Source organism: Peromyscus californicus, unplaced genomic scaffold (assembly GCF_007827085.1).
Source record: "Peromyscus californicus insignis strain IS unplaced genomic scaffold, ASM782708v3 Scaffold_6__1_contigs__length_162567912, whole genome shotgun sequence".
NCBI lineage: Eukaryota > Metazoa > Chordata > Mammalia > Rodentia > Cricetidae > Peromyscus > Peromyscus californicus.
The window spans coordinates 18766533-18780422 of record NW_026294584.1 but is presented as its reverse complement, the minus strand read 5'-3'; the positions used below and the strand labels follow the sequence as shown (position 1 = coordinate 18780422).

General features: G+C 41.9%; 1 protein-coding gene and 1 long non-coding RNA gene across 3 annotated transcripts in view; one reads left to right on the top strand and one right to left on the bottom strand.

Annotated features, from left to right (window-relative positions):
• LOC128099908 (uncharacterized) overlaps window positions 1–12538 on the bottom strand; it is a 36115-nt gene extending 23577 nt beyond the window's left edge. Inside the window, exon 1 of the long non-coding RNA XR_008214597.1 lies at window positions 12342–12538. This is a non-coding gene — a long non-coding RNA (uncharacterized LOC128099908). The remainder of the gene's footprint in view (window positions 1–12341) is intronic.
• Window positions 12539–12702: 164 nt separating this feature from the next.
• Calcr (calcitonin receptor) overlaps window positions 12703–13890 on the top strand; it is a 79604-nt gene continuing 78416 nt past the window's right edge. For both annotated transcript variants that reach the window (XM_052720671.1, XM_052720670.1), the window contains exons 1-2: window positions 12703–12823; window positions 13005–13180. The gene's annotated coding sequence lies outside the window, so the exon portion shown is untranslated. The remainder of the gene's footprint in view (window positions 12824–13004; window positions 13181–13890) is intronic.

Genomic DNA, 13890 nt, shown 5'->3' with positions numbered 1-13890 from the left:
CAATGAGGTTTTTCTTATTGTCACTAAAGTGACAAGTCTTAAATAATTTAGAGAGTTATTTTCCCCTTTACATATCAAGTTGTTTATAGATTACAAGCACCCTTTTGAAAAAGCTTAAATATTAAAAAAGTCTATCACACGGCTTTTGGTCTTTCTAAATAATTTACTCCACTATGAGTAAATGATCGAAATTGATGCCAAGACCAACAGCAGAAACTACAGAGCTCTTATTACTTCAGATGTTGTCCTCTCTGCTTTGGGATACAGGGGCTATTTTTGGAGTCCTCTAGCAGAGGCAGTCACAGTTTACAGATGTGCAGAGTCTATGGAATTGCTGATATGATTCTGAAGGGTCAACCACAATAATCTCACACTGCAACAGGAGCAGCCTGTTCAGCACGCTATTCCAGAAGGAGCTTCCTTCCAGCGTCCGAATTAGAATAGACTTGGATCTCTTCTGGTTTTAATTTTATTTTAATATTTTTGTTTTAAGAATTCCATACATGCATGCAATGTAATTTGATCACATTAATCTCTATTCCTCCCCTTAACTGCTCCCAGATCCAGCCCCATCCTCCCACCCCCTCCCAAGTCGTCTTTTTTTTTTTTTTGGTATGGTTCTCTGAACCTGGTTTGTGCTACCTACATTCTCACAGGTGTAGGTGTAAGACCATCAACTGGAGCATACCAGGTGCCACACCCTTAAAGAAAACCATCATTTCCTCCCCAGGAAGCCAAGAGCTGCACAGCAAGGCGTGGGGGCTTCCTGAATCTCTCTCTGGTCCATGATGGATTCTGTGTAGGCAACCACAGCTTCTGGGAGTTCGTTGTGCATCACTTCTTTAATGTTCAGAAGGCTCTGTTTCCCTTCGCTCTAGTCCTCCCTGAACTCTGGCTCCTACAATCTTTCTGCCTCCTCTCCGATGTGTGTTCATATATGTGTATATGTGTGTGCTTGTTCAGTAAATGTATGTGGATGTACGTGGAGGCCAGAGGTCAACTTTGGGTGTCATTCTTCAGGTATTGCCCACAGTGTTATTTAAAACAGGGTCATTCACTAGATTAGGCTGGGCCAACTGGTCAGAAAGCTATAGGCATTGGCCTGTCTCTGCCTCCGTGGCAATGGAGTGATAAGTTGTGCAGGGCAACACCCCAAGGTTTCATACATGATTTCTAGGGATCGAACTCATGTCTTCAAGCTTTCATGGTAAGCACGGTACTAACTGAGACATCTCATCTCCCCAGCACCATTTTTGGATCTTGATTCCACTTTTTTGAAATTATTTTTCAGAGAAGCCATGTATTTTTGTTATAAATTCTTAAAAATAATTTAATTACAGAATATTTTTTCAACTTTCCAAAGAAATAGAGAAAATAGTAGACTTCCATAAACCCATGACCTAGGTTTGACAGGTTCTTCTATTTTTTCAAAAACTCTTCCAATTTTAATAATTCAAACTCCATTTATATTTTTAGTCTTACATATTGGCTTTTCATCATCATCATCGTTCACCTAACTAGTAATACATAAAATGCTAGGATGTCTTATTATAGATGCATCTCAATGTAATAATAATTCATAAAGAACTTCTTTTAACTAGTGACTTGACATGCTTTAAAAGTGGATTAATTCAATATTTATGAAACTGTAGTGTTCAGAACAGGAGTCCGTGAACTTTTTTCTCTATAAGGTGAGTTGTAAATATTTGAATTCACTGATGCAGCTGCCTCTCTCTGCTTCTGTGGTGATGGAGCAGCCACAAACAACACACAAATGAGTGAGTGTGACCGTATCCCCACACAACCTTATTAACAGAACAGACGGCAGCTGGACCTGGCCCAAAGGCTGCAGTCTGCTGGCTTCTAGACCAGGCATCTGAGATTGCACTATTTAGTTTCACTAAACAGCTACTCAAAATACAGATACATATAGAAGAAAAATAAAAATATTATTTGTAGTAGTAGCTTTTAATAATCTCTCTGGAAAAGATCAAGATTGCCCTCAGTATCCATTGTATCTTTATTTTACAAGGGTATTTTTAGTTTATATGCATAGTAACTCAGATAAAGATAAGATTTTCCCTATTCTTTGGCAAGTGAACATAACCATATGACTAGAGTCCAGGCATTTTTTTTTTACCTTATTATATGTATGCCTGTGTGCGTTTGTGTATGCCTGTTTGTGTATGCCTGTGTGTGTGTGTGTGTGTGTGTGTGTGTGTGTGTGTGTGTGTGTGTATCTAGTGAAAATCGAGGCCAGAAAAAGGTGTCATATCTCTTAGAACTGCAGTTACAGACAGAGGTCAACCACCATGGGGGTGCTGATAATCAAACCTGGGTCCTCTGCAAGAACAGTCAGTACTCTTAACCTCTGAGCCATGTCTCCAACTCCATCTAACACGTTTTAAGTAAAAGAGAAACTGGGTAGCTTCTGGAACCTTCTTTAAAAGAAAGTTACCGTGTACCCATTGATGCTTTTCCCTCTGACACCCATGTCCTTTAACTTGAAGCGTGGCTTTTGGCACCAGAACTATCTTTTCACCCATATGGACCTGGACCTTACCCTAACAATGGAGAAGAAGTGAACTGGAAGCAGCTCAGATCTTTGGTGACTTTGTATAGGCAGACCCTACTAGCAAGATTTTCTCTTGAGTACCTATATCCATATCCTTCTTGAAGACAAAATTAAACCTTAATATTACTAGTTTATTATTATCTGTAGTTCTTCTGTTACTTGAAGCCACACTTAAATTCTTGCTAGCCCTTTAAGGGTTCACAGAGAAGGCAATAAGGCAAGACACTTAAAACCAGTTAGCTTCACTATTCTGGTCTAGCATGATTCCCTATCTTTTCAATAGATTCTGCATTCTCACTTTTTTTCATAATGAACATTCTGGGAAAGTCAACCACTATGTGTATAAATTAAGAAATGTATACAAAAATTTAAGTAAGTATTCTACTGTCTACAACTATTCAAAGCAAAGCCCTGAAGTAGCTAGAGAAATGTACTTATTTGCAGTTTCCGAAATATGGCCAACATGAATGCCTACGAGCGGATTCATGCAAATACCAAGATTTCCTGTACGTTTTGCTTTAAATGCTCCTGCCTGTTACCCTGGAGAATGGCTCTCTTTCACTGTACTGGCAGAAGCTGTCTGTGCACAGGTGTCTGTAGTTATTTGTGCTGCTGCGGTTCCAGCTGGAAAAAAGATACTGCAGAGTGAGAAAAATCTGAAGAGTTACCAAATGCATGGGAACCTCGTATCCCACACCTCTTTGAGTGTCTCATCAAATATACAGATAGAGCAGTCCGGGTTCAGCGTAGGTCATTTCACACCATTTCATATAAAGCACTCTTATTTACTAGTTCCTGGACGATGACTGGGGTAGTTGCATTCTAAAGGGAATTGCAATCTCAATTTAAATGTAATTTAAGAAAAGAGAAAGATAAGCAGATACCATTAATATTTCTTACATGGAAAAAGTAATGGGAGAAAAGAAACAGAATGTTAATGTTGCTTATCACTGACTAGTGAGGTTACAGGCAATTCTTTCTTTTATTTTCCAAATATCCTGCAATGTGTATCACTCAATTTTTTTTTTTTTTTTTTTTGGTTTTTCGAGACAGGGTTTCTCTGTGTAGCTTTGCGCCTTTCCTGGAACTCGCTTTGGAGACCAGGCTGGCCTCGAACTCACAGAGATCCGCCTGGCTCTGCCTCCCGAGTGCTGGGATTAAAGGCGTGCGCCACCACCGCCCGGCTCAATTTTTTAAAACATTTGATTAAATAAACAAAATAGATATGAAAATGAAAAATATTAAGAAAATCACCATGGCAAAAAAAAATTTCCAAGTAATTCTCACTTATCTGCATTATAGGAAGAGAGCAGAGAAACAGTTGCCTCAAAGATCAAGTGAACTCACAGTCTATTTCTGCTGGTGGGCTTGGAAATACCTGGATGCTTGAGGTTTCTTCCCCTCAGTTTCCTCCTCTGTGCAACTGTGCCTGGCCATCATAGCTATGAGAAAACTGAACGCGGATGTGAGAGCACCTGGAATTCAGTTTCTAACTGATGAATAATCATTGCATATCCTTGTTATAGCAGATGTTCAATCAATGAATGTGCACTGTATCAGAGTGGTGTGTGTGGGGAGCAAAGATGAATGAGATAAGCCTCTGCCTCTACAGAGGTCACAACTCAGCTTGAGTGGTAAGAATCATATCACAGTAGTGACAATGCAATGTTCTCCACTAAAGAGGTACAAGGGACTTCAGTGGCAAGCTTTTAAGTTTTACAAGGCAGAATATTCCAATGTAATGAAATAAAAAAATATTCTGGTATAGAAAACAAAAATGCTGAATTCCATAGCTAACTGTCCCAACTATGTGACCCAAGATACAAATTTTCTCTGTGTTACAGATTCAACATTTTTCAACTAGAATTTTCCTAAGAAATCTGCTTCTATAAATTGATTTAACACTTTGTGCGTGAACTGATCTAACTTCTTCATTAGCTTTAGATTGAAGCTTATAAGCATGAATGCATGCACACATATGAGCATGTGCTTACATGAGTATGGGATATAGCATAAAATAGAACATATTTAATTCTAGATCATTTGTATAATACAAAAAAAGTTTTTCTTTCCCATTTTTTTCTATTGAGGAATTGAGGCACAGAATGAAAAAAGAAGTTTCCTAAAGTCATATGAATATGGATTTGAGTGAAGCTTTGCATAGTTTTGTAGATTTTACATAAAACAATAAAGTATGGAGTTCATTTCAGAATGAGAGCCAACCATGAGCAAAGGTACAGAAGTAGATAAGCAAGAAAGTATAGGAGAGGCAGCATATGACCCTAGAAATAGAAAATTCTACATACATGAGCTGAAGTTGCAATAGATTTCATGACATTGATAAAAATTCTTAACTATTATAATTGTCTACAAAATAAGGCCAATAAAATGTTCCTTTCAGGGTTGATACAGAGATCAAATAACATAAAGCATGAGACCTGCTCAACAGTGTCTGATAGGTGGTAGATCAATATTTAATGAATTGATGCTGTTATTATTACTGTGTATACGGCCTACACTGGCCAAATAAAGTGCGTGAGGAGGTAAGAAGTGGACAATAACTGACAATAAGGGCATTTATAGCCCAATCTTGAAGAGTCCCAGGTACCTGGCCTGGAAGTTTGGAATCTTATAAATGTTGGAACATCTCAAGGAGACTTCATCTCCATCCAGTATTAACTGTTGGAATTTCTTGAACATTCACTTGGTAATTAGGAGGAAAATGGTACCGCATGAGGATCATTGGCTAAGATATAAAAACATATAGAAACAATCTATATTCATGTAAATGGATTCTAACTACCCACTTATCAGACTACTGAAAATTCTAGAAGGAAAAAATGCATTATTAAATTCTAGAAGTGTCGATCTCTACAGCACTGAAATTATGTATGAAGAAAAATTTAAGCAATAAATGTTTGAAACGCCTTCACTCATTTAACATCCAAAGGTTAATATCATATCTATGACCTCTAGTTCTGAGCTACTGAAGATATGTCCAGAAGAGCAAAAGACAGAAAAACATGAACTAAATTTTTAAAAGTCTGAATTCAACTCAACTGGACACTTACAAGCTAAGAACGATAGCAGAGTTAAGCACATTTGCCAATAAATTGTCAACATATGTTTAATATGAGCCATGTATTTTCCATTTTCCTAAGAGCTTTACGAACTTTATTTCATCTCTATAGCATAATCACATAATTATTATTCTTGTTGCGTTTTCAAATGAATAAACTGAGGCTCCAAGAAACTGAGCAATTTGACAGCATACACAAAGATAGCAAACAGCTTGAATCAAGAGTGGAAACTGATATTTGCTGCTCTGTTGTTTACTGAAAACTGACAATATAATCGCCAGTACCGCTGCAGCACTCTCTAAGCACAGCTCAGGAACCCATCGCCACTATTGCCACCACTGAGCTGCCACTAACACCTATGATCAGCACGACCTGAGTCTCAAACTCTGTTACCATCACCACAAATGACAATTACCACAAACACCCACCACCTTCAAACTCCAGACGTACCAAACCTACCCTACCACCTCCATCAATGCCTTGTCAGCATCATCTATCTTTTCTCCAACAGGTGATTCTTCTCTCAGAAAGACTAGCTTCTTTAGAACCAAAATTTCTTCTAAGAAAAAAAAAAATTCTGTTGATTAAAGCCCCAAGAATAAATTTCTTTCCCTGCTTCCTGCAACAGGAAGCTGCCTCTATTCAAAGCAATTGTCATCACTATTTCTTTTTTAAGATTAAACCAGAAAGAAAAAAAAACAGAATTAATCCCATTTCATGGGGCCATACAACATTGAATCTCATAGAATAAAACACACTGAAAACCTAGAAATGCGTGCAATCTACAAAACAAAGCATATATCTGAGGGGAATAGGCAGAATCTGCGCTGCCTAAAAGATGAGCTATAAACCAGCATCAGAAACATGTGACCTCGGTAGAAATTCAGAATCTTGTGTCCGTTGCACAGCATGAGGACCTGAGTTCGGATCCTTGGAACCCACATAAAAGCTTAGGTCTATTTGTGCACACAGGTGATCCCAGGACAGGGGAGTGATAGACCAGAGGATTCCTAAGGCTGGCTGGGTAGCCAGTCTAGCAGATTCTGTGGGTTCCAGATTCATGGAGAGAGACTATCTTAAATAATTAAGGTGGAGAAGTACGAAAGAAGGCGCCCAGTATCACCCACTGGCCTTCATGAGCAGACATACACACACACACACACACACACACACACACACGTGAAGAAAGAAATACAGAATCTCAGGGCCCACTCCTAAGGTATCAAGGAGAGTTCACATTGCATCAAGACGCCCAAGTAGTTTACAGCACTTCAAAACTTGAGCAGTACCACCATATGTCCTTGAGTTAAATCTGTACATAACAGCAGGTGATTTTTGTCACCTCATGTGACACCTTAATTCGGATTCATAAGAAACAAACATTTCCTTTCAAATAATATTTAGACTAGAGACAGTTTCAAGAAAGTGGGGATCTAGCTGGTCCGTCACTGAGAGACAAAAGCACAAGAAAATCTGCTTTAAGAAAGGGGAAGACAGAATCCATCAAGTAGAGATTTTGAAACCTGAGGGGAAAAAATCATCTAAAAAGGTTTAGGCAACAAGGTGAAACAAGACAACAAATAGAACATGTTCTGTAAACAGAGCAGTAATGAAGAGGACGTGGGAAAACACTGCCCCCTTTGAAGTGGAGAAGGCAAAGCCGGAGAAGCTGCCAGGGAAGTGGCAGAGGCAGGTAACGAGGTTCTGGAGGCATGATTTCACTCTCCCGACACATACAGTCATCTGTAATCAATTTATTTCCTGTAATCAATCTTGAAGAACGGCACCCTGGGGACAAGAGGAGCGCAGGGTCACCCCAGGGAAGAAATGCATGGTCTCCCCTAGTCTCCTCTGCCATGAAATCCTCTCCTTATCCCCAGTCCTGTGCTTTCTTGTAACACTGGAGGTTTCTTTGCTTTTTGCAATTTCTGCCTTTGAAAGATCTGTACACCTTCGTCACCTTCTCTGAAAACGTCTATAATTAAAATCTATTTCTGAAATATTTATAGATGCCTAACATGGGCCTTTCCTGCTATTTAGAATCATAAGATTGTGTTTTTTGTTTTTTCCTAATTAGGGAAGCAAGCCTATGGGAAGCAAAGCAGTCTGACCCTGTGCCCTTACAGCCCTGTGTATTTCTCTCTCCCTCTGTTCTCCTACCAGCCAGGACTGGAATTGAGGGGACAGGTGATGCCCATTCTTGCCTTGATTGAAACACTGCCATCCAGTATATGTACGAATTAATCATCCTGCAATCGAATCTTCATTATTTTGTCAAAACACATTCCGCATCTGCCTATGCACCTGCACAACCATAATGAAATATGCCTGCATCATAGAATTAAGATAAGATAATGATATAGATGCTTGGTAAAATGGAACAGTGCAGAGTAAGTTTTCAATAAGGAAGAGACGATAAAACTCTTGGTTTTTCACTATAAAACAGAGAGTTAGGAACCACAGCTATTAAAGACAATTTAAGTTTTTGCTGTAACTCTAGAGGAAGTTGTATCTACCTCTTAGCAGTCTGACAAGATATCCTGACAATTTAAGCTAAAAGGTTAGTACCATGTGAGAGTTCTCTCTACTAATATAACTTAATACGAAGCAGCCTCAGAAGTACAGAAAATTGTGGCTACTCACCCCACACCTCCTATCTTCCAAATTCCCGAGCACAGACCAAATTCAACTAAATTACAGAGAGCCGTTTACAGAGACACACATGCCCACACATGCACAATCCCAAGATGAGTCGATTCCTGACCAAATGGCATCTCTAAGAGGGGGTGAGGGACAAGCAAATCGTGAGGATTTTCCTGGTGAGTGTGAGGGTCTCATCTCAGAGACAAGCTTCCCTGACATGTACAGCAATATTGCCTTGCTTGTCTCTCCTCGATACCGCCAGTGCCTGAAATTCACCACTGCTCACTCTGCGTATCATTATTTGCCCCCCCCACCCAACTAGGATGTAAACCCTCAGTGCTCAATTATTCATGTTTTTTTTTTTTAATGAATGAATGCATACATTTGTTTTTGCAGATTTTTTCCCCCTGGCTCCTGGGTTTCTGTCTGGAATTCTCTTTATAAAACAGGAAGAATACATTCCCAACTTCATCAGACATGGAATAATTAGTTTCCATTACTACCCAGTAGGGTATGGCCTGCTACCATCTCCTACTCTGGGTTATTTATTCACGGGGTTAACAGTTAACCCAAGTAAAGTTTATACTAAGTATAATTAGGAAAGACATTTCCTAGTTCACGTGGAATTTGTTGTTGAGCTTTGCTTTAGTTTGGTGTTTTGTTTTCTGCTGCCAGGAGCTATGTTTTTCTGAGAAATATCACCGTGCGGCCCCCTGTGAGATGTACCAGCTCCGTTTCAGAAACAGCCTGAAAATCAAAGCCGACTTTCTTCCAGAAAAGCATGATCTATCAGGTCAAAGTTCAAATTATTTCAAGGGAAAAAATTTATTTTTCACCAAGGTGAATTATTATTCTTGCTGTCATCCTGAGGTCTGTAAATCTGAAGGGTAATTACATACAGGATAACCACCAGCTGCTGTGTATGGAAGGCTAAAAAGAAAGAGATACATGTCCTTATAGAGACGGTGGGCTTCCTGAGGGTGGGAATTGTATATTATACTGTTTAGGTCCCACAGGGGTGGCTAACTCAGTGTATTACAGACCCAAGTAATATTAAATATGTTTTAAATGGTGTATGACGGCCTGGAATGTATTTCAATGCAAGGAAGCTTAAAAGGAGAAGAATCTCAGGGCTAGAGAAATGCCTCATGAGGACAGTGCTCGCAGTTCAAGGATGAGGACTTAGTCCGGAGCCCAGTACCCACCTGCCCAGCAGCTCATGCCAGGAACCCCAGTGCTGAAGGGCAGATGTGGGCAGATCCCAGGGTTTCGCTATGCAGCCGAACGGCAACCTCTTTACCTCATGCGTGGCAAGACTCCACACTCTGGGCAATGAAAATTGAGGAGTTTTAGACAGAGGTGGAGTTTGCTTCTAAAGCAGTTAGATTTTCAGGCTCCAAACACAGTAGACAAGATTGATAGCTGAGTCTCCCTAAACTCACAGCTGCCTAAAGGACAAAATGTTTAAAGAGGGACAGAAGAACACAAAACCTCCTGTAAAGCTGCAGCATTTTGAAGTCAAAAGTAATTAGTGACAATTCCAGAAATGTAGGATTATCAGTTTTAAGGTGCTTATTTCCTGAATGCTCCCTTGACAAACTTCTTTTATTCAAAGGTTTGTTTACACATATGAGGCATCCAGTTTGAAAAGCAGCAGCTTGGCACAAATCAAATTTATGCCACTTTAGATTATGACCCCCAGGAAGAAATCTTTTTTTTTTTTTTTTTTTTTTTTTTTTTGCAGTACAGTCCAGGCATAGGGAAGTGATACTGAACTTTCAAGAAACAGCACCCATGCTTCCCAAACACACTCCATTCTGCCATTTTCTACTCCATTTCACTAAATTGATTGTAGGAAAAAGCAATAACTCTCAGAAAGTCAACAAAACCATGCAAATCCTTCTTAATGGTCCCCACATCAACATCTGCCCTCTGGAGACCACACAGAAAATATTTTGGAAGCCTTAAGACAACAACAGAGTTACGCTTTTTGTGACTCCAAGTGCCTCCAACAGGTGCATAGCAATTTTGGTATTAAAGTAGCAGGCAAAGTTAATTTAATACCCCTGAGAGACCGGAGTCTCATCCCAGACCTCACTCCAGCCTCCCTGAAATCTGGCTACAGTGACTTCTTGCTTCTTGAAGATTATTTCTGACACAATTAGCACTCCAATTAGTCGAGTGCTTACACCACACATGGTTTGAGACTTTCTAACATACATGTGCTGGGTTTTTTTTCTTCTTTTTTTTTTTTTTTACTTATTCTTAGACATCTCAGTCATGTGAACTTTACGGCTTTACAGAAACAAATCCAATCTGCTCTTAAAATACTACTGTGTGTTACCAATACAGTGAGATGCCCAAGGGTCAGCCAATAACAACAACAACAGCAACAACAACAAAGCCAATCTCTCTGCACTTGCTGTATCACTCAATGCCAGAGCAGTGATACTATCATTTCTCTAATTAATTGATATTTTGGTGGTTTGAGCTAGGAAAAGGAGAATTCTCAACATTTGACCCCCAGCAGTTGCTGTGAGAGATATGTGAACAATTTGAATATACTAACAAAACCCAAAGAAGGCAAATAAAGTTTCAAAAAGAATTTTTAAAGGCAGGTCTGATCAGATGTCAGATGGCCAGCAGCAACTGGGAAATCAGAGAGCTTTTGAGCCAAAGACAGATGTTAAAGCATACAGCCAAGAATTGCATCTAAAGCCTGAATTTAGAGGGTCACTTTTAATTTTTTTACATTAGCACAAATTAATTGTATAAAGAGAAAGCTTCACCTGTAGGTTTTGTTTCTGTTACTCAGCATGTTTCCTTGCAAACCCCCTTCTCACCCGAATGTCCGGTCCCTCTCCTTGTCTCACTTCATACTCTTAACAGTATTATTGCCACTTAGACCCGGGAAATGAAGAGGATGAAGACTCTCCCCCTGCACTGGGGTGGTGCTTTAGGTTTGAATGCATGATGGGTCACACTCAGCCCTCTGGGTCACCAGACTGAAAGTGGCAGGTAAAGGGGGGGTTATACAGAAGAGGGAGCCTGCAAAGACGCCCCCCAAGGAAGAGCTGATTTGTCCCTGGACTCCGTCTTCCACTAAGACAATAAAAGTCCCAAACTACACAAATTAAGGACCCCTGTAGTCTCTCTCAGTTGAAGAGTCAGGGTTCAAATTAGGACAGAAGCACTCACACTTTTGCCTAGTCACTGATCTCCAAGAAAGAATGAGCAGCAAGGGCTGTAGCCCCTTTCAAAGACACCTGCATCTCTGACACCCAGAACTGCCCAAGCGCTTAACCTCTGAGTGCCTAGGAAAGAGTTTTGCATTGCTCTCTGGCTTCCCCCCACCCCTACCCCATTATTACTATTGCTTTTGCTCAGGTATGTTAGTAACCTGGACGGCTACAGCCACCTTGCATTCCCGGGACAAACAGGTAGCTGCTTCTCCGAGCTTTTCCTTGAATAGGAAAAAAAAAAAAAAAGTGTCCGCTGCCGCCTGACTGCACGCAGCTCCGGACATAAGGAGGTGGGGGGCAGCCCGCCCTTAGAAACAACTTGCCTGCCTCGCAGGGTGCGCCTGCCGTCCCCGCTGCGCCCCGCCTGGAATCGGATTGTCCCGGGCTCCTGCCGGCTTTCTGTGGAGAAGCGGAATTGTCCTCCACAAGAAGTCAGGCACCTCAGACTCCGCTCCTTTCTAGCTATCCTCACTTCTGGCACTAAGATATCAGCAACGTCCTCTTATGTGAAGAGAATGTCCCTCCAAATCCGACCTGCCCCCTAGATTGCACCTGCCCAAATCCGGAGCGGTCCGGGGCTTGCTGGACCCTCTGTCTTTGCTTACCCTCTGCCTCCGGGCTCCTTACTCAGCACTCCCGGTCTCCGTCTGCTGTTTTCTCACGCCCCCACCCCAATTTTACTACCGCGCCCCACTACAGAGCACACTCTCTGCCGCGTCGCTGGCGCGGTCCTCGGAGTGACCGCTCTCAGAACTACGTACAGTGCCACTCTCTCTGGTTAGCGTTCTTTGGGAAACTCACCTCCCTATGGAATTTGCATCCTCGGGGAAGGGGCTGGATTCCCAGAAAGCTGCCTCCAGGGACCGGTTACGGATCTCTCTCTGCCCAGTCTGTCGACCCCCTAGTCCCTCCCACTCATAAGTCTAACTAGGGACCCTCTCCTGCTTCCCGGGGCTCCGAGCGCAGCGCAGGGGTTTCGGGACCCTTGAGGGGGTAGGGGGGGGTGGGGGGGGGTGGGGGGTAGGTGGGGAGGGGTCGACCCTCTCCCGCCGGGGGCGAGGGGGTCTCGGGGGCACTTGGGGGGGCCCCCAGCCCCTCCCTTGGAAGGCTGGAAGGCCTGGAGTGAAGGGAGGGGCCGGGCGGAGCGGGCTCTGCGAGCGTCCGCCCCGCCTCGACCGCGCGTCTCGCGAAGGGCGGGGGTGGAGCGCACCGAAAAGGACTTAAGTCGGAGAAGTTTGCGCACAGCCTCATCTCGGGGACGAGCAGAGGCAGGCTCCGCTTAGGTGAGCGTCCCGCGCTTTAGAGAGCAGAGAGCAGCGGGAAAGGGACCCTTGCCTTCAGCCTTAGCTTACAGCCTTGGACTTTGAACCTATCCTTTAAAGAAGGCTTAAAGTGCCTGGAAATTGGGAGGGGGGCAAGAGAGCTTGCAAAAGACTAACCCAGTTTGCTCTCACATTAAACTAGGAAAGCGAGCCAGCCAAGCCCCTGGGTGGGCTGCACCCAGCAGCTTGCAGACCCTCCTGGTTGGAGAGGTGCGCGCACCTCACCCTGAGGTTGGCATCCCCTTCCCGGGAGATGCCCAGTGAAGCCTGAGTTCCTGAGAACGCCTGAGCTGTGCCCAGACAGAGAGAGAACTGCTGGTAAGAAGGGTCTGAGGGTGAGTGGGATTTAAAGATCTGGGGGGTCTCAGAAATAGCTAGAGGTGGTGGTGAGATTGATACTTTGGGTTTTTTTATTGCAAAATTGTAATTTGATTGTGATGTTAGAGGTTCTGATGCAGTCTGTTGCTTAGTCTCTCTTGCTTCACTTTACCATGATTAAAGAAAAAAATAGGCATCTTTGGAAGGTGTTACAGCTTACAATTTTGTGTTGAGGAGCTCTTCATAATATTGTGCATATGAATTTTCTTTCAAAACTTTTAGTCTCTATTTTATTGATTATTACAATTCTTAGACTTAAAGTTGTGGGGTTTTTTTCCTAATAGGTGTTTGCAGAGAATATCAGCATCTAGATAATGTGTTGCGTTGTTCTCAGTCTTGGAATGGTCTTAGAATTGAGTACAGTAGTGAATGGGGTTGCTTGTTTGGTCATGTTTTACAAAGAATTATTTTCCAACAATCATTTATGCATAGCAGCCATTCTTCACACCTATTAGGAAAAATCTGTTGTGTGCATAGTTTCCAAAAGAGCCCTCTTTTTCATGATGCTCTTTCCAAGCCTGGGTGAAAGACATCAAGAAACATTTCAACAAATTAATTCCTCTTCTCAAAACAGTCATTTTCCCCTAGGTCCAAGGAAATCCAAAGTCAAAAATTAACAATGCAGTTAAATTTGTCACCTATCATGCCAG